Genomic DNA, 20,001 nt, shown 5'->3' on the forward strand with positions numbered 1-20,001 from the left:
GCCCACAGGGTACGCAGGCTTCAGCATGATGGCATTTATCTGGACCTAGATCGGCCCAGATGCCAGGAAGCCTGGTGTCACACACCTCAGTCAAGGACACAGTGTGGTAACTGTCCAGAGTAGAAAAGGAAAGCCCCAAAAATCTCCATCTAAGAGAAGAGACGACACCAGCGTCACAGAATGGAGGGACTTGATGCCAAACTGCAAAGGTTCAAATCCGCTTCTGGGAGCCTCAGTCTCCTTGTCTGTAACACCCAGCTATTGGCAGTAGCTGCCTCATCGACTCACTAAGTGACACAGGCACTTTGTGTAGAGTAATTAGTAACTAAGTAATAGAGAGGCTCACACAAAGAATGCCACATATTTGCTGAGACACACCGTTGTTTCTCAGCATGTTTCCTCCAACGTCTTCTGAAAGATCTGGTGGTGAGAATGTGACAATGGAAAAGGTCTGAAATTGGGAGAAAGCTGGGAAAAGAGCTACAAGAAGGTGTTTGTGCCCTAGTCAATGAGACTCGGTCACAAACATACAGCCTGGAGACGGACATAAGAGAGCTCATTTGCGTCTCCGACCTCCTGGGCCACAAGGATCCCTGGCCTTCGAGTCAGAGCCCATCTCACAGCTCGGCCTAGTATGATTGTAAATGGGGCAGATCTGGGGGGCGAAGTGCCTAGATGTAAATCCTGGCTTCATCACTTACTATCAATTTGACTTTAGGCAAGTTCTTTAAGTTTGCTAAGCCTCTCTTTTCTCATCTGTAAAATGGGGGTAATGAATCCACTTCAGAGAGACACTGGGAGAATTCAATGAGACAATGAAATATGTGGTAGGCAGATTAATGTCCCTCTCCTGGCCCCAAATGTCCACGTCCAGAATCTGTGACTATGTTGTGTTACATGGCAAAATGGATATCGCAGATGGAATTAAAGTTGCAGGCCTTAACATAGGGATTGTCTTGGATTTTCTGAGAGGGCTCAATCTAATCGCATGGGCCCTTAAAACAGAAGAGGGAAGCAAAACGTCGGTCAGAGATGAAGTGTAAGTGTGAAGGTGACTGAATTCACTGTTGTTGGCTCTGAGGATGGAGGGAAAAGGCCACAAGCCAAGCAATGCAGGCATCCTCCAGAGCCCAGAACAGTCTTCAGCTGACAGCCAGCCAGGAAATGGGGACTTCAGTCTGTCACCAGCAAGGAGCTGGATTCTGCCAAGGACCGAACCTGAGGGAGCAGGAAACAGGTTCTCCCCAGGAGCCTCCAGAAAGGACCGCAGCTCTCCCAGCGCCTGGAGGTGAGCCCAGGGAGCCCAGTGTTCGACCCCTGACCCACACACTGAGACTGAAACTTGGGCTGGTGTGAAGCTGCTAAGTTTGTGGTAATCTGTTACGACAGCAACGGAAAAGGGATTCGGAATGTCAAGGGCTTGTGCTCAACGCACAGTTACCAGGAAGCAAAATGCAGCAACTTGAAGGTGGTGCTGACCTGAGCAGGACGACGAGGACAATGAAGGCTGAGCGTGACTCACGGAGGCCTCCCTGAGGCCCGATGTCGTGTGGAACGCTTTCTGTGAGCACATTATTTCATCTCAGCCTCACCACTATCCTGTGACACAGACCAGGTCATGCCCATTTGCACAAGAAGATCTTGGAACGCAGAGGAGAAACGTTCGTTCATCTCATACTGACTTGCTCTGAGTGTGTTATGCAGAAGCCACCAAGGACATAAGACATTTCTCAGCGGGAAGGAAAACTCACAAAGTCTCCAAAGACAGAAACACAGAACAAGGGGTGTTTCTTCAGTGCCCGTTGATGCTTACGCAGCCCTTTCTCTCTATCAATGCCTAGAGCCACAGAGCAAGGAACCCTCTGAAGTCAAGGGGGACAGAGCAAGGGCCCAGAAACATTAGAGCTCGCAACTGCTTCAGAGACAGAAAGGAATGGCGCTGTCCGAGCCACAGACCTGCTGAGCACCCCGAGCACCGGAGTTTTCAGTAAGGAAACCAACCCCAGTCCTCGGCAGCTCAGGAAATGCGACATGGCTTCCAGGTAGACTGAGGCAGAGTTTAGCAATGGGAGCCACTGTGCAGACTCTTCCGACCCAAGTCTGAAAGCTGATGTGATTCTTCATTTCCCAGCAGGCTGTACTTTCAGGTCCCTGGTCAGTTCCCAGGAGAGTTGCTGCCCCACTGACTGATGGAGAGAAAAAAGAAGCAGAAGGGACTCGGCTGCCTCCTCAGAGGTGTGCAGCAGTCGGTCACCCCGCCAGGACCGGGACGCGGACCTCCCCACCTCCTGGCTCCGTCTGTGCTGCTGGCTCCCGGGGCCGTTTCCCCGGGTCCATTCTCGGCCTCTGTGCATCATGCAGGCTCCTACCCCTGTCACTTCAGGTGGGACTGGCCAACAGAAAGACCAGAGGTAGGGAGTCAGGTTGGGGTATGTCCTCCATGCTGTCTCCCTGCCCCAGCACTGCAGCTCCAGCAAGGCCTGGGTCCATCTACAACTCGTGTCTAGAGCCTCCTTCTATGGTGACAGGTCCCGGGGGTTCCAGTAACACGGGACCCCATGCTCACCCTTTGCCCCTCAGCCCGAGGTGGTATAACAGCTCCGCACTGAGGCTATTCCCAGCTCCTCAGCTTCCACCTCCAGCTCCTCAGTCTCCACTCCCAGCTCCTCAGCGCCCACTCCCAGCTCCTCAGCATCCATTCCCAAGAGCCTGGGCCCTGCCAACACATAACTAAACAACCCTTCGTAACATTCTCTACAAAGTTCCAGTGAGGCATGCTTCCTCTTTTCTGCTGGGCTCCTGACTTGTAAACTCCACTTTCCCAAACTGCTTGTTCACAAGCTGTCAAGGAAACGTTTACCACCTGTCTCCAACTCCTCTCTCAGCCCTGCCCTGCCTTCCCCAGACTCCTGCAGGCAGCCCCAGGCCTCCCCCACGCTTCTCCGGGCACTGGCAGGCCTCCCCCTGCTCCACCCAATTCTCCTTATTAATTGAAAAGCTGCTGAGCCCTCTCCTTGGCTCCCAATCCACCACCACCCCAGGCTCTCTTCTTCCTCTGTCTCATATTTTCTTTCCCCACAGTTGACCTGCCCGCTGTATGATTCAAGTGGAAGAACAGTGTTAAAACACTTTCTGAGAACCTCGGGGAAAACATTCTATTCAAATCATGTATTTCTTTCACCTCTAAATTTGTAAACTATTCTTACAAAGAAAAAAAAATGTAATTCTGCCTGAAAGGGATAAACAATTGAGCACCCTGTCAGTTTTGCCCTCGAGGTGATAGACTATTCTTACACTGGCGCACAGGCTCGTCCATCTTCGTTCAGACTAGATCACAACGTTATTAGGCATGTGGGCTGCAAACGACCCCCAAGGCTGCAATAAATCAGGGGCCCAACTCTCTTTTCCAGCATAGAAATATATGGCAGAAACAGGTACAAAAGTCATTTTGGCCTCTGGGGTGCTTTCTCACTAAGGACCGTGAGTTTGGCGGTTAGACACACCCTGTAATGATAGCTTGTCTTCTCAGTGTGGCTGCAGGGGAGAGGAACAATGAAAACGCACTGGCCTCCTCACATTAGAATGCACAACCGAAGCATCCAGGACCTGACGACTCGTTCACGGTTTCTGATCCCCTCCTCCTCTCCTTGCTGTGAAAAATAATGATCTGTTGATCCCTGATTGTCACTCGGACTGTGGGCCCACAAAGCTAGCATCTGCCACCTCACTGGCCTCCTTTCCCCTAATGGACTGGCTGTCACCAAAAAGGAAATCGTACTTCTTGTGATACTTTCCAAACCACATTAGTCATGAAGAGCTGACAATAATGGCCAACAAATTGAAACGGATGCACAAAATGATAACAGGGCTACAAAATAACTGGTATCTTCACTACAGTTCAAGAGCATGAGCCTTCGAAAGTGATTTTAGGACCTTTTGGCTACTCGTCATAGGGACAAATTATCCACGCTCAATTACAGAAAGACGGAAGTTCAGCTTTCTATAATTAAGCCAATAAGCTGTGCAGCCTCAGGGCTGGAAATAGATGTTAAGGTCTCTTGCAATCCTGAATGAAGAATTAAAGAAGAAAACTCGACTATCATCAACTTTCTTAAAATCGGGGCCTTACGCATGTAGGAAGTTGTTCCTAATTGGACACTTAGACAAGGACAGACTAAGTCAGTCCTTCTCATACTCCGTTGGCTGCCGTGCAATGAATGACTTTCTTCACTGTTGTGTTTTGAATATGGCGTGAACTGGATCACTCTCGGTAAATCAGTCTATGTACTTTCTCTGGATCCTGCTGCAAACATTCTATGAGATGAAGGACTTGGAAACTACCTAAGAAGACATTTTAGCAGGACAGAAAAAGCCCAAATGACCAGCTCTGCAACTTGTTACTTCTCTGAGCCTCTATTCCCTTATCTGTAAAATGGGGTGTGACAGTCACTTTTACAAGTGAACTTGGCTAGGCTCCACCCTCATTTATTCCAACAGTAATTTAGGAATTACTGCGAACATATTTTGTAGATGTCATGAGCGTCTTAAAATCCATACACAGTTGACTTAAGTAAAGGGATTACCCTAGATAATCTGGGTGGGCCTGAATCAATCGATTGAAAGACCTTAAGGGCAGAACTGAAGTTCCTGAAGGAAGTAATTTGACCTGTGCTTTCAGTTCACGCCCAGGACTTCCAATCTCCCCTTCCCAACAGGCTGCCCTGCAGATTTCAGGCTTGTCTGGCCAGCCCCCACTTGTCTAAACCAATTCCTTCTTTGCTATCTATCTATCTATCTATCTATCTATCTATCTATCTATCTATCTATCTATCTTACTCGTTCTATTTTTTTGGTTGTGTCTGACTGATACCAAGGGACAATAATGCTTATCCTGCAGCAGTGCTGTGAGAATAAGATTATGTGCATAAAAAGTCTTTCACCACAGAATGAGTGTAAGGAAGTACATGTAGCATCCCCATTTGATGTGATTAACTCCAAGCCAGCTAATGATTCCATGCAAACACCACACCCTCCTAACAGGCCTTACCAAGCCATTGTGTTTTCCAGATACTGTGAATTTGCTTACGTTCTAAGGCTGCTTTCTAACACGACCAGACTCTGGTTTACAGTCTCGAAGACTAAGACAGACAATCATACCAGAAGCCACAAGCATCGAGATGTGGTACTCTGCACAGGAAACTGATAATGAACTTGAGACACAGTCTGTGGGCATGGGTATCAGAGGTCAAGAAAGGCATAAGGGGAAAGGTCGGTGTTCAAACAGGAGCCTGGACAAGCCTGAGATAAAGAATGAGTCCAGAGTCAGAGGTAAAGATAAAAAAAGTTACCTGAAATCTGTAAGGGGATGGGGGGGCTGCTGCAGATACTAGCCAAGGTCTTACTTGAATCTGGGCTGGCTCAGCCCCCCGGTGCTAGGGGAGGTGATGGGCTGGGAAGGGAGGACGCCTGGTCCAAGTTGTGTGCCAAATACCCTCAAACTCAGGAGCTCTCACATCTAAGAATCTGGTGACCAGTATCACCTTGTGGAAGAGAGAATCACCGTCTCCTTTTCTTTCAGGTCACACAGCTAAATTCTATCCTCCAGCCTCCCTTGCCATGATATCTGATTATAAGACTGTGAACCAGTGGGATGAGGGTGGAGCTTCCCACTGACGGGTCTGGCTCATAAACCCCTCCCATCCACAATTCCTCCTGCTCTTTTCCCTGTTGTCTGGCTGGAATGGAACCCAAAGGTAGGGCAGCTGTAAGAGCCACTTATTGAAGACGGAAAAGCCACCAGATGCAAAGAGCCTGGGTCCCTGAATCACTGCCTGGAGGAGAGGCATCCAGGAGAGCCATGACTGAGTACAACTGCATCAGATTATGATGTTAGCAAGACATGAACTGGTATTGTGTTAAGCCATTGAGACTGGACGGTTTATCTGCGAGGTCAGCCTGCTAACAAAAATTGTTACCAAGTTTGGCATGCTGTGCTGGCTTACTCAGGTAGCTGGTGGCAAAAACAAAACAAAACAAAACAAAACAAAACAAAAAAACTAAGAGTGGAATCTGAGAAATGGGAACTCATGCTACACAGTAAAACAACTCAGCACTTAAGCCAATCACTGATTAGAAGCTTGTCCTAAAGTCAGAATAATAACATGACTACTATTTTAATTTTTCCCCTCAATTTCCTTCTCCATAATGGCCAGATTCCCCTCTTTTGTACTTCCCATTTCTCCCCTTCAGTGCTTGAATCAGACTGCTTATCCCATCTGTTGGCACCATCCTACCCCCTTCCCATCCAAACCTCATCTTCCTGAAGGTCAGAGCAAGCCTGCCCTCTGTCCAGCACTCACAGAATTTCTTCAACATGCAGTAATCCCACCCTCCTCTAAACAACCTGCTTAGACCACTTATTTGAACATTTAATCGTACACTGTCCTGCAGTGCCCTTTGATTCCCCCACACACGAGTGCCCTGTAGACTTCTTCAGGGAAAGACCAAACCATATATTAACTAACGTTCTCCCACCAGCACCTTGCACAGCAGCAGATGTGCACAGTGGCTCTCAGCCTGTGTTGAGAACGAATCATATTCCACTTGCTCTGACTTTTACAATAAAACCAATAGTAAGGTGAGATGGTTGGTGAAGAAAAGATGGTAATACCACACTGCAGGAAGGGCCAAGAGGTGTCTTTGGGACACCAATGTGAGTGAAACGGCTGTGGCCGCCTAGAGCACAGTGACGAGAACACCTCCAAGGCCACACCCAGGCTGCTCAGGAAGAATGCCACAATCAATTAGCCATGTCAGCGTGGCACTGTGTGCGTCAGCGGCATCAGAAAGGTCTAGTGTCTACAGCAGCTGATAGCCAATGAGGGGGGTGGTTGCAACACGCGAGGCTTCTATAGCCAGCTGCCTACTGGACGACACCTCTTGCTTGTCGCCCTGGCATGTCACACCGATTTTACCTAATACCGCACTCTTAACCATATGTCCCCATGCCTTCTCTTCTCCCAGTCTTCATCTCAGCAAATGGCTGTCCATACATGCAGCTGCTCATGGCAAAAATAAGAAGTCAATCCTGATTATACATTCTCTTCACCTCACTCTCTCCACCGTCCTATCAATTCCCTCCCCACAGTTTATCTCCAGTTGGTCCCTCCCTCTCGTCCAGGCATTACCTGAGTTCACTCCATCACCATCTTTCATCTAAGACTATTGAAATACGTTCCTAATTGGTTTCCCAGGTTCTATTCTTATCATCTAACAGTGCATTCTCCACCGCAGAATGATTGCTGTTAATCATTAATCAAATTTTGCCACTCCACTGCTTGAGACTTTCCAGCAGGCGTCCTCCTCTTGTACTGACAAATTTGCTCTCCTTCCGGTGGCCCAGAGCCCTCCAAATTCTGCCTTCCCTTCTCTGTGGCCAGCGTTCCCCTGGCTCACTGGGCTTCGGCCACACTCAGCTTCAAACACACCAAATGTATCCCCGCCTCACAAACTGCCGCTTCCTAGTCCTTCTGTCTGGAACACTCCTGCCTCGGATCTCGGCATGGCTGGCACCGCGACATATTTCCGGTCTCAGCTTAAATACCACACCTTCAGCGAGAACTCCCCGGTTACCTTTGGCACATTATCCCCTCAATTCATCATTCTTTATCATTGCACCCTGTTCACTTTGGAGTTATTTGTTGTCTTGCATTTCGCTGTCTCCCTCCCTGGATCCCCAGCTCCATATAAGCAGGGACCTCACCTCACATCACCATTGCCACACTCCCCAGCAGGGTGACCCTGGTCTTCTCATTCCCCTTCTGAACCCCGATTTTCCCCATTTTTAAGGTGAGGACTTGAGACGAGGAGCTCACTAGTGACCGACTCTGACATTCTAAGGAGGCTTTTAGAGCGCAGGCGTCCCAAACCCTGACATTTCTAAATGCGTTTTTTTTCAAATGAAGTCTGCCCTCAGGCCGCCCAGTGGGGAGGTGACGGAGCACCAGCAGGAAGGTCTGGTGAGCTGGACCACACAGCTCCTTTACCCCTCCCACACTGGGGAGATGCAGCTCATTGGGAACTAAATGTCTAGTGACTGTCACTAGTAAGTGGTGGCATTAACTCTCTAAGGAGACTGTCGACGTCGTGCGGGACTCAATGACATCAGCCCCTTGCGGTCAAAGCATCAGGAGTTTGAATCTGAAACACCACAAAACACAACCTGGAGGTTATTCCTTCCCTGCTTGTAAAAGTAAACGCTGGCCGCTAATTACACTGAGCGTTTCCTTAGTCGTCAGGATTTGTATTCAATATTTACATGCCTTTATCATTTTCTCTTCATGACAAACCTCAAGGATACATACTAACGTCACCCCCGTATTATGGATGGGAAATCTGCCACATAGAAAGAGGCAGCATCTTGCCCAAGATCACAGAGCTAATAAGGGATGGAAACTAGACTTGAGTTCGGGTCTGTCTCATTCTGAGCCCTACGATCTTAGCTACTAAGTAACATTGCCTGGTTCTTATCATTATTGTCTCATCATACGATCACAACGACCATATTTTGCCGTGTATAATGCACACGTTTTTGCCCAAACTTGTGAGAGAAAAGAAGGACGCACATTATACGTGGGTCGTTCTAATTCTGTTTCCCTGAGAATTTCATCCAAAAACATGGGTGTGCGTTATGCACAGGAGCACATTCTACACAGCAAAATACGGTACTTTTATCAAAGCCTTTTCCACTCTTCAAGTGTGAGCTCAAATGCCACTTCTTCCATGAAAACTTGCCCGACCTACAGACAGAGCCACTTCCTCCTCCCCTGTCCCTGCCGTGTCTGCATGGCACAGGGTCGGGCAGTGGCATCATAAAGGTCTAATGTGACGCTGCACGGGTCACATGGAATCAATCACACAGGAGGAGGAGGGTGACTCACTGTGTGCATCTCACGTGTAAGTTCAGCCGACTTCTGCCGGCCTGTGAGCTCCCTGAGGCGGGCGACCTCCTAACTCATCTCTCGATCCCTCATACTGCTCTGTACAGAGGAGGCACTCAGTGGACATGTGAGAAATGGATGTTGCTTATTAGTCTGTACCATTTCAACCCTCCATCATCGAAAGCTCCTAAGTAGGCACTAGATAAAAATCACAGAGTAAGAAGAGCACATAGTTCTTTTACAGGCGGTTTATCATCTATGAGGTATAGGTTTGAAAACCAAGAGAAAAAAAAATAACTGTAAGGTAAAGCCCAAGTCATACAATGGTATCAGTCAGGAAACGTCCAGCTGTGCTGCCATGATACACACCTGGCCATCTCAGCGGCTTAAAGAGCAGTTTTCTTTCTCATTCTCACGGCACGGATACTGCAGGCTGGCTGAGGAATTGCTCCACATCATCCTAACACCAGGCCCAAGCCAAAGAGCTTAAGTGGTTGCCATGGCAGAAGGAAAACAAGAGCTCGTGCGGCTTTCTCCCGGAAGTAACGCTGCAGCACTCTGCTCACATTTCGTTGGTTACCTTCAAGGAGATGTGGAGATGCCCTCCTGTCCGTGAGAAACGACTTAGTTAGAACCTGACACATCATCCAGAAAAAGATATCTCAGCCTAGAAGCTATCCTCAAAGCAATCTATTGTGACAAAAACGATGAAGGTGATAGTTTTTCCATCTACTTTGAGCAGCTGCTCTCTGGGCCTCAGTGTCCTTATCTGTAAAATGGGAATAAAAATGGGATTTCAGAGCTGCTTTGTAAACTGTCATGATGCATAGGAAAGCACCCATCAAGGGCCTGGCACAGTCGGTCACTAAACATTAGACTTTTGGGAAACACAATCTTCAAATCCAAGTATTATCTCTGAAATGTGGGAAAAAGATAAAACTGCTCACTTTCCCTTAAGCTTGACAATTTTATGTGACTAAAATGTTTGGTTGTCTACCTGCTAAAATGACTTACTGCATTCAATCACCCGCGTATCCCTTTAACTACAAGTACTCAAATACTGAGCAAAGGACTAAATGTACCATGTCCTGTGGTACATAGAAGAAGTCTGGAGGAAGGAAGGCAGTGGAAGAAAACTGTCAAAATAACAGGAAACTACACGTCCATCCCAGGCCAACCTGAGCACTTCCATCCAACGGGCTAGACAGGTGGCCATGACCCCTGTACCTCCTGCTCTATACGTCCTCCCCTCCCCCACAAGGGGCTCCCTAGAGGACCAGGGCTGCACACTCCCAGCTCTTCCTTACAGCTGAGACTCAGGACCAGGGCCAACAAGCGGCATCTCCCTCCCACTGTTCACTCACCCAAGTGTGTGACTGACGGAGCTCAGAAGGCAAATACCCTCAAATGAAACGTTACTGTACCCCACTCCTCAATTTCACACAAATGTCCTCGGGATGAGAGGACACACACATGCTCATGTCCTATTTCCACGTATGTAGGTAGATGTGTGGCTTCCTGAGAGAGGCAGCTGTCCACGTTTCCCGTTCTGCCGACCCTGAAACTCCTCCCGGCCACGGCTGACTGTGGAGCCCTGGGCCGTGACTGCCAGGGGACGGGGGCCTCCGGGCATTGGCACCTCTGGGGACATGCTCCCTCCGCTCTCTCCTTCCTGCTGCTGGAACGATCAGCGTGTGGACATGCTCCACAGGGAAGTGGCCTGGCTTTCTTGCTCTTCCTTCTCTTCGCTTTCCGCAGTCTACGTGCTGACAGTACGTGCTGAACTGGCCCAGAGTAAGGTCGGTGCCGCACTTTGGATCATGACTGATACAAAACAACTCATTCCCATGTGGCATTTTAATTTTCAAAATGTGTTTCATCTTCTGCGGCATTCTCTCTGCACAGCAACCTGTCGGAGATCGCTAGGGCGGCCGCATCAAAGCCCCCCACACTGAGACATGTGCTGTGTCTCGGTTCTGAAGGCTACAATCTGAGATGAAGGTGTCAGCAGGGCTGTGTTGTCTCTGAAAGCTGCGATGCAATCCTTGCTTGTCTCTTTGCAGGTCCTGGTGGTTTCCCGGAAACCTTAGCCTTCCTCGGTTCACAGCAGCGTTACTCCAATCTCTGCCCTCGTCACCACGCGGTATTCTCCCTGTGTGTCTGTGTCTTTACATGGTCACCTTCTCATAGGAACACCAGCCACCCTACTCTGCTGTGACCTCATCTTAACTAACAAGGCAGGGACACAACTCACCCCATAAAACAACCCTGCGCATAAGGTTTTCAGGAGACATTATTATTAGTGGGTTGAAAGAGTTTATAGGAACTTTCTACATCTATAGTCCAACCTCTTCATTCTCCACATGAGAAAACAGACTCAGAGAAATGACAACCTCCTCAGTGTCCCGGGGGTGTCACAGATGTGAAGGCAGTCGATGGGGAATGGCGGGTGATCTGGCATGTGAAGGTCACCTCACTGCTCCCCGTTTGCCGATTCAACAGGTTGGGCTGACGGGACAGGTGGAGCTCCAGTTGGATCCTTTCCAAATGCCACGCTTGGTGAAAGCATGAGCATCCCAGATAGAGGAAGGCAGGTGCCCAGATGAGGAGTTTACCAGTAGCTATGGGTCCTGGAACTGCCCCAGGGCTAGTCTCAGGCCAGACCACTGCTGTGCACAGGCTCCCATCTGATCGTGCTTCCCAGGGGCTCACAGGTCCTGAATGCTTCAGAGGCACCCCTGCAAACCAACCAACTACTGGGAAGCAGACACGCTCCCCTCTCAAATGCAATATGCCCGACTTGTGCTAACTTGAAACCGCTACTTAACAATCCATCATTTTCTTTGCATTTTCAGTCCACTATTTTTGCATACGATCTGCTTCTCACTATACCTCCGAGAGACAGGCAAAGCAACTATTATTATTATTTGAAAAAGGAGAAAAGGAGGATCAAAGACGCTGAGAGGAATGTACAGATCGACAGCACAATTTAGAAGCTGGGCTAGAATCCCAAATCCCCTCCCCCAACCCACAGATCCCAACTGTCCTCCCAAACCTGTGACATGGCCTTCGAAATTGGGAAAAGGAACACTTGTAAGATTTCAGAACTGGAAGAAAATGAATCTTACTAAGTAGTACAGAAGGGAGAGTGGGGGACAATTCCTCAGACGCACGCTAAAGCATCAGATAACTGCCACTGTCTCCATGTGATCTGCGTCAGTTAATAATTTCAACCTTTCCCATGTAAGAAAAATATGAGCTATGCATAAGCTTAGGAAATAATATAACACCTTGCAATGAAAAGTAAAGTTTTACCACAATCACTGGCTCTGAAGTAATTTGCAAATCCTATAATCACCTTTTCTATGGGTTCAAAACTGCCATCCTCCACAAAAATTAGTGTCTGCCAAATCAATTTCCAAAACAGTCCATAGTAACCCCTTCAGAAAGGAATGTCTGAGAAATAATGAAGACCGATAAAACTAATCACGTCAGAGGAAACTCAAGCGTGACCTTTTGAGCAATACCATTTGTTTAGCTGACGCTCTGAAAGTTAAACAACTGTTAAATAAATGAACGCAGGCCAGTAGTGATAGAACAGTACGCAAGCATAATTTTAAGGCAGATAGATCCCCAATACGGCTTTCAAAGCAGCCATGCCTCCACCTGAAACAACACAGCTTCAGCGTAAAGAATTTATCACATAAATGATAGAATGCTTTGAAACGTCAATGTTGGAGCCAGAAATCGTCAAAGGAAATGTACAATTAGTAGAAACCAAAAAGCTTGCTGACTGTAGCAAAAATGCCGTGAAACCCACCGCCCCGTCCAACTACGTTGCCCTTGTTGGCCATCTGGCATCGGTAGCCCATCCTCTGAAATGTGTTCTTTACGCACTGCAGCAAACAGTTAAAATACTTTATTCAGGTGTATGCTTATTCGTCTGCTTTAAAGACATGTTACGCTCTGCCCTCCATTTATGTGTCGCAATCTTTCAGCATCAAGTGTGTCCCTGGTCCAATGGTATGTGATATTTATGAGACACTCAGCGTGTGCTCATCGCAAATCTCACACGGAAGGTCAGTCATCTCCATACCCAGCCGTCTTGACCCAGAATCCCAGAGAAATCGATACATAAACAATAATGATTCTTCTTAACAGGTACTAAGCTTTGGCTTTGTGCCAGGCTCTGTGCTGAGGGCTCATACCCGTAATCTTTTTCACTGGCACTAGTATGTGACATAGGTTTTATAATTCTCCCCATTTTACACTGAAGAAAGCTGAGACTCAGAAAGGTTAGGGGACCTCCCCAAGACCACACGACTGATAGGAACCAGCATCTTCCGATTCCAACACCTTCCGAACAGCGTTTGACCAAGAAGAGACTGCATGGCTTCCCCAGTTCCCTTCTCCTCAGCGTGCGCTGCCAGACAAAGGCTGCAGAAGCGTGAAGACACCTTCCTTTACTCAGCATGTGGTTGGCACCCATCAGCTGAACGAAATCCCTACACAGCGAAAAAGAGTTGGGGGAATGGCTGAGAAGTGCTGCGGTGCAAATGATGGTAGAGCCGAAATATAACAAAAAGAAAAGAATGTGAAAAGGAAAAAAGCAGCTTGCAGAACATTGCAAGTGTGCAAAATAACGTTAGCGAGCCTTTCCTGGTTACTATAATCTAGGTATTTTCTGAGTTACTGCTCTGTAGTAATCATTGGTTCCTCTCAACAGCTCTACTTACGTGCCTAGGCCAGGTATACTTGTTTCCTATGGCTGCTGTAATTAGCACTTCAAACAGCCTAAATGTATTAGCTTACAGTTCTGTAGTTCTGAGATGTGAGGCAGACCTCCCCGGCTCAAAGAGAGGTGCTGGCCCTGCTGCATTCCTGCTGGAGGCTCTAAGGGGCATCTGTTGCTCGGACCTTTCCAGCTCCTACAGGCTGCCCACACCCTTTAGCTTTTGACCCTCTTCCCCCATCTCCAAAGCCAGCAATCTGGCCAAGCCTTCTAAGGCTGTTGTCCCTCTGATTCTGTCTTGCAAGTATCTCCTGCACTTTGAGGACCCTTGTGGTTACACTGGGCCACTTACATGGCTTGGGAGCCGCTACTTCATATTCAGCTGATCAGCAACCGAGGTCCCCCCAGGCTGTGGAACCTCACGTGCTCACAGGTTTGGGGACTAAGATGAACATGCCTGGGGGTCATTATGCTGCCCACCACAGTCTGTCTTCCGACCCCCCCCAAAAGAAAATTCACATCCATCTCAAGCTGTTACTCCCAGGAACCCTGACTGCCTGCATTTTCGCTGTTGGAACTCCCGCTATCAAAACTCAGGAGTCAACATTGATACGTGAGTGTTTTCTCTGTGCCGCACACTGTCACGTACACTTTGTAACTAGCAATTTATCAAATCCTTTCATAACCATGTGAGGTCATTGTCCCTATTTTTATAAATGAGAAAACTGAGGTACCAAGGAATTCCATCAAGACCCAGCCTCACACAGACAGTAGATGAAAGAGCCAAGATGCGAATCCAGGTGGTATCGCACCAGCATTTGCATCCGTGACTGTGGGGTGACACGGCTCCCGAGCAGGTGTGCACATACGTCCCACCACACGGCCCTGCACCCCCATAAGCGCTGTCCTCACCCTCGTACCACTTATAAAGTGTGTATAATAAGTGTTCCTTAAATATTTGTTAAATAACTTCAGAAAAGGCCTTGAAACGCAGTAATATTTAGGAACGTGATAAGGAGCGAGGAGAAAGAAGCAGCCATTCTGGCTCATTGACTGGATATAGCAAACCAAGGAGACATGTGGTCAAGAAGGTCCCCAGGTTAAGGGACCGGGGAACTGGCTGGATCCTCTCAGGATGGGGAGTCGCTGTGTTGAAAGACGTCTAGGAAGATAAGAGGCAAATCAGGTAAAAGAGTAAGGCGGGGCTAGGGAGGCCACTTAGGTAACCACCTAGGTGATAAATTCCTCAGAATAATATGTTGAACTAATATCTTTAACTATATAAAAGACAATGCTAAGTTGAAGAAAAGTAGCATTATTGGAAACAAACTAGGACAAGCATGGTTCCTTGGAAGACATTTTGGGAGAAGTAAAATTCTCAATACACACAGCAGTCCCCCTTATCTAAGGGGAATACACTCCAGGACCCCCAGTGGATTCCTGAAACCACAGAGACAACCAAGTCTTGCATATACTATGTTTTTTCCTATACGTACACACCTATGATAAAGTTTCACTTTGTAAATTAGGCACAGTAAGAGATTAATAATAACTAACAATAAAATAGAACAATTATAACCCTATACTGTGATAAAAGTCGTGTGAATGGTTGTGGGGCCATGACTAAAATAAAGGTCATTTGAAAACAAGCACTGCGATAGCACAAGAGTCGATCTGATAATGAGATGGCTACCAAGTGACCAACGGGCAGGGACATATGCAGCATGAACCCGATGGCCAAAGGGATGACTCAGGTCCCAGGCAGGACACAGCGGGAGAGCACGAGATTTCATGACACTACTCAGAATGGCAAACAATCTAAAACTTAGAAACTGTTTATTTCTGGAATTATCAGTTTAGTATTTTCAGACTGCAGTTGACTGCAGGTAACCGAAACTGTGGAAAACGAAACCACCAATGGGGGTGCGGGCAAATTGCATTCAAGAAAATAAAAGCAAAATAACCCAAACCCTCAGTTTTAACCATTAACCTAATGCTCCTTTACCAGACAGTCAGGTCTAGTTGATAGCTTTTATAAGGCATTTAATTTACAATTTGTGAGATGTCAGTCTGGGAGGCTTTGCTGGAAACCAAAGAGGTAGGATTACTCTAGCAATTACTCCCAAATAATGGATTACTGCATTTGATAAACCTGTAAATAATAATGCCTTTCTTTTCCTTAGAGAGAATGAGCCGTAGAGAAAGACCGAATTTGGGACGACATATTGGAAAAGGCGATCACTCTAAATATACAGTGAGCTTTTATGTGAAAGGTTTCTAGAAGCCTTTATAACAGTCCCACAAATATACTTGTATTTGAAAAACAAAAAGGCAGCACTACCTCCTTTTCAGCATAAGGCTCGCAGATGGACAGACAGAGAGCTGTCCTCGCCCCTCTCACGACACTAGCAGTGCTGGGATGGTGAGGGCCACAGCCAGCCATGTACCTCCCACAGCCTGGGCTGTCATCGGAGTTTTCAGGAAAGCAGAGTACGGTCTGTCTACTGCCGCCCATTTGAACTGTCCCCTCTCTGCCAGCGGGAGCAGGCGAGGAGGCGCTTAGAAATCGCAACTCTGGAAATGAAAGCTTAAATCCTCCACATAGTCCTCAACTTAAAAAACAAAAAAAAAGTCTGAAATTGCAACTCCGTGATACCCAAGAAGATGGTGGGCATAGCTCCATGAACAAATATATGAATCTCTGAAACCTCTACAGACGTCTCAACGAAATGAAGAAATAAATCTTTGCATTCTTCCCAAAAGTCATTATTTCATTTTATTCACCAAATTTGTCTCTTACTAGATGACTGGCACTGGGGATATGACGTCATGATGAACAAAAATGGAAATAATTTTTGCCTTCATGGAGTTTACTGCAGAGCAAAGACGGACACTCATATAATAAACACACAAGTGAATGCAAAATGGAAACTGTTATGACTTAAAAACCCATCCCTGTAGAAGTAACCTTGAGTGGGGACCGGAAAAGTAAGTGGGAGGTCACTAGGACACGAGGGAGGCGGGAGTGCTGAGTGAGGAGCAGCCTGGAAGAGGGGACAGCATGTGCAAAGGCCCTGCGACAAGAGGGACCACAATGCAGTCAGAAAGAAGGTGGGGGTGCCTGGCACGCAGAAAGCTTGGGGGCTGTGGCATGAGTTGAGACAGGCGGGGTCACCCCAGGCCAAGTGGAAGATTTCGGTTCTTAGAATTGCAACGGGAGATTGGTACAGCAGGTGTGCTAAGAATCAGATTTGCGTTTTGCAAAATCGTCCCAGCTGCTCTGTGGTAAGCAAATGGGTGGAGACAGATGATGGCAGAATGCAAGTGGTGAGGGTCTAGATCAGGGGTGTCCAAACCGCGGCCCGCGGGACAACTGCGCCTGCGATCCATTGTTAATTGGCCTGCAGCAAATTCCAAAAATATATTTAGTTGCTTAAATAAACCAGGTGAGGCAATACGTACTTCACCTCGAGTGAGTGGCCCGGCTGTTCGTGTATTTTACTGCATATGGCCCTTGGTGAAAACCGTTGAAAAAAGTTTGGACACCCCTGGTCTAGATGGAGGTTAAGGGGTTTCTACACTCAGGTGACATCATGTGCACACAGACCGCCTGGGCAGAGCACTGAATGGTGGCCTCTGTCGCTGTGGTTGGCCTTGTCGGGAGAACAATGTGGGCTGGTGACCGGGCCTCTGTGTGGGTTACGTGCTCAGGCTGCCAGCTAAGCGTCCTGGCTTAGAACCCCAGGAACGGCTCTGTGCACCCCTGACAAGTTCTGCAAGCTCTCTGCCTCAGGTTTCCATCTATAAAGCGGGGACAGCAACACAACTTCCATAGTCCCTTATCCAGAACCTTCAGGGGGAATGTTCTCTGAAATTCAGAAATTTTTTAGATTTTTGAAAGCTAGGAGGTTAGACTAAGTACTTTGTGATGCTTCCAGCTAACTTTTCCTGATCAAGACCCCATAATCAGACCATTTATACATTTTGAAACAAAAATGTATGATTATTAACAGGACATGGGATACATAAACACAATAAGTAGACTAACGTCATTTCAGGTCAGGTGTTGCAACCAGTGAGTTTGCACCAATTTTCAAAAAATATATGTTTTTCAGAATCTTTTGATATTCAAAGCTGCAAATAAAGGACTGTGGACCTGAAGTGTCTTCTTCCTGGGCTATTATAAGGAATAAAGGAATCATTGTTTTCAGCCCTGAGAACAGTGCTGGCACATAAATGGCTAGAGAAACACGTTAAATAAACAAAGCTCTTGTGTACCAAACTACTAGCTGCATAAATTTAGGAATTCCTAATTCATAAAATGCAAGGGATGAGAAGGATGACCTCTGTGGTCCTTTCAGTTCTCAAGTTCTGTAGATCTCAAAATGTCTTCAAGAATGTCTGTTTCAGATGCTTTGTGGAGAAGCCAGAGGCCAATCCACTCCTGACCAGGTAACGATGATGCCACAGCAGTTTCACATCTGCCCCCACCACAAACACACACCTCTTCTGTCCATGGAGCAGTTCAGCTGCACTCAGACCCCACTCTGTATGTCCCCAGTGCCACGTCACGCATTCCTCATAGCGCCTGACCACAGCTGCAGTCGGCCCGTAAGCTCCATAATCACCAGTGTGAATCACCAGACCCCGGAAAGAAGGAACTCTGAGTCATGCACAACTCTTGCCTAGGAAACAAGCCAATCGCTCTTCTCACGCTACCTGCCTTCAGGTGTACTGGGGAAAGGGTCAAAGCTAGCATCATGGAGTTTAGCCACGTGACTGGGAGAGTCAGAAACGCGACTGCTCAAACCTTGGCTCCCTCATACGGAATATCAGGAAAGTAAATAGAGAACTTCTGCTGCCTTTGTCACACAGGTGCTGAGGGCCAAACAAGGTGATGCGAGCAAATGCTACCTCACACACTGTGGCTTCCTGGTATGGTCACCTGTTGCCTTGTAACTAAAATTCTTTCTGCCTGGGAAAAATGGCCTGGCAATGGGTAGTCCCCCCAGAAAAGTTACATTCTGCGCTTCAATGCAGTATTAAAGAAGAAAACAAAGATTTATTGCGGTCTTACCATACGGCAGGAACGATTCTGGATAGTTTTACACGTGTTATCTAATCAGAAAGCCTCTGCGTATGTTATCATCCTGTTCCGTACTCAGTCACTGAGTGTGTCTTGGTCTTTATTTCAAGGCGAATACAGTTTGATGAAAGTCTAATTCATTTGTAAGAGATTGTTGCTTAGAAATAATAACCCCTTAAATCAGTACACACTTGACATTTTAGAAAGGACTGTTCACTGACTGCTGATCTTAATTGTTCCAACAAGATACAATTATTAGCCCTATTTGACAGATAAGCAAACAGGCTGTGATAACCTGGCAAGTGGGGAACTTGGGAATCAAACAAACCCGGGGCTGTGCATGTAGATTGTGTGCATGTAGATTGTGTGCTCTTAACCACCAATCTCTACACAGTCTCTGCCAATGCTGAGAAGGGCTGCGTGACAGCCAGGGTTTTAATGAGCAAATGCTAGATTTCTTTGCTCAGATCACCTCTACAAACGATTTCATTTGGAAGGACAATAAAACAGCAGGGGACACAAAACAAAGTGGTGAGTTTCATTAAACTGGGGGAGCAAATGCAAGAACAGAGAGATATACTCTAATGATGACTTGCCACATGTAAGGGGAAAAGCAACACCTGGGCCATGGAGCCTGCGCCACGCTCTCCCTCAGGGCCTCCTACCATGTTTCCCCGAAAATGAGACCTGGCCAGACCATCAGCTCGAACGCGTCTTTTGGAGCAGAAATTAAAATAAGACCTGGTCTTATATTATATGATATGATATGATACGATATGATATGATATTATACCCGGTATTATATCTTATTATTAAAGACCCTGTCTTATATTACAGTAAAATAAGACTGGGTCTTATATTAATTTTTGCTCCAAAAGATACATTCGAGCTGATTGAGCAGCTAGGTCTTATTTTCAGGGAAACACAGTAATAATGCTGATTGACGGCAGAGAAAGTTCTAGAGCAGAAGGAAAGCGCCTGTCTGCCGGCCTCACTATCTCCCCTGCTGTGTCAGGAGGTTCTGTGGAACACACGATGCAGACTTAATAGGCTCTTCCACATGCCCAGATGCTTTTCTTATTGCTTTTTTTCCCCCTACAATGAGACACACAAGCAATTACCTCTCTGTCAGCTCCTCTTGACACTCAGGCTTCGTGGGCTAAAAGAACAGGAAACGGGAATGGGAAACCTAAAACCAGAGACCGAGAGCCTGAGGAAGACGACCAAAGTGCTTTCATTCAATG

General features: G+C 47.1%; 1 protein-coding gene across 1 annotated transcript in view; it reads right to left on the reverse strand.

Annotated features, from left to right (window-relative positions):
- The window catches only part of SUMF1 (sulfatase modifying factor 1), a 278,602-nt gene that overhangs the window by 21,043 nt on the left and 237,558 nt on the right, over positions 1-20,001 (reverse strand). The gene's annotated exons all lie outside the window — the stretch shown is intronic.

Source organism: Rhinolophus sinicus, chromosome 5, assembly GCF_057876585.1.
Source record: "Rhinolophus sinicus isolate RSI-liver-muscle chromosome 5, RSI-T2T, whole genome shotgun sequence".
Classification (NCBI taxonomy): Eukaryota; Metazoa; Chordata; class Mammalia; order Chiroptera; family Rhinolophidae; genus Rhinolophus; species Rhinolophus sinicus.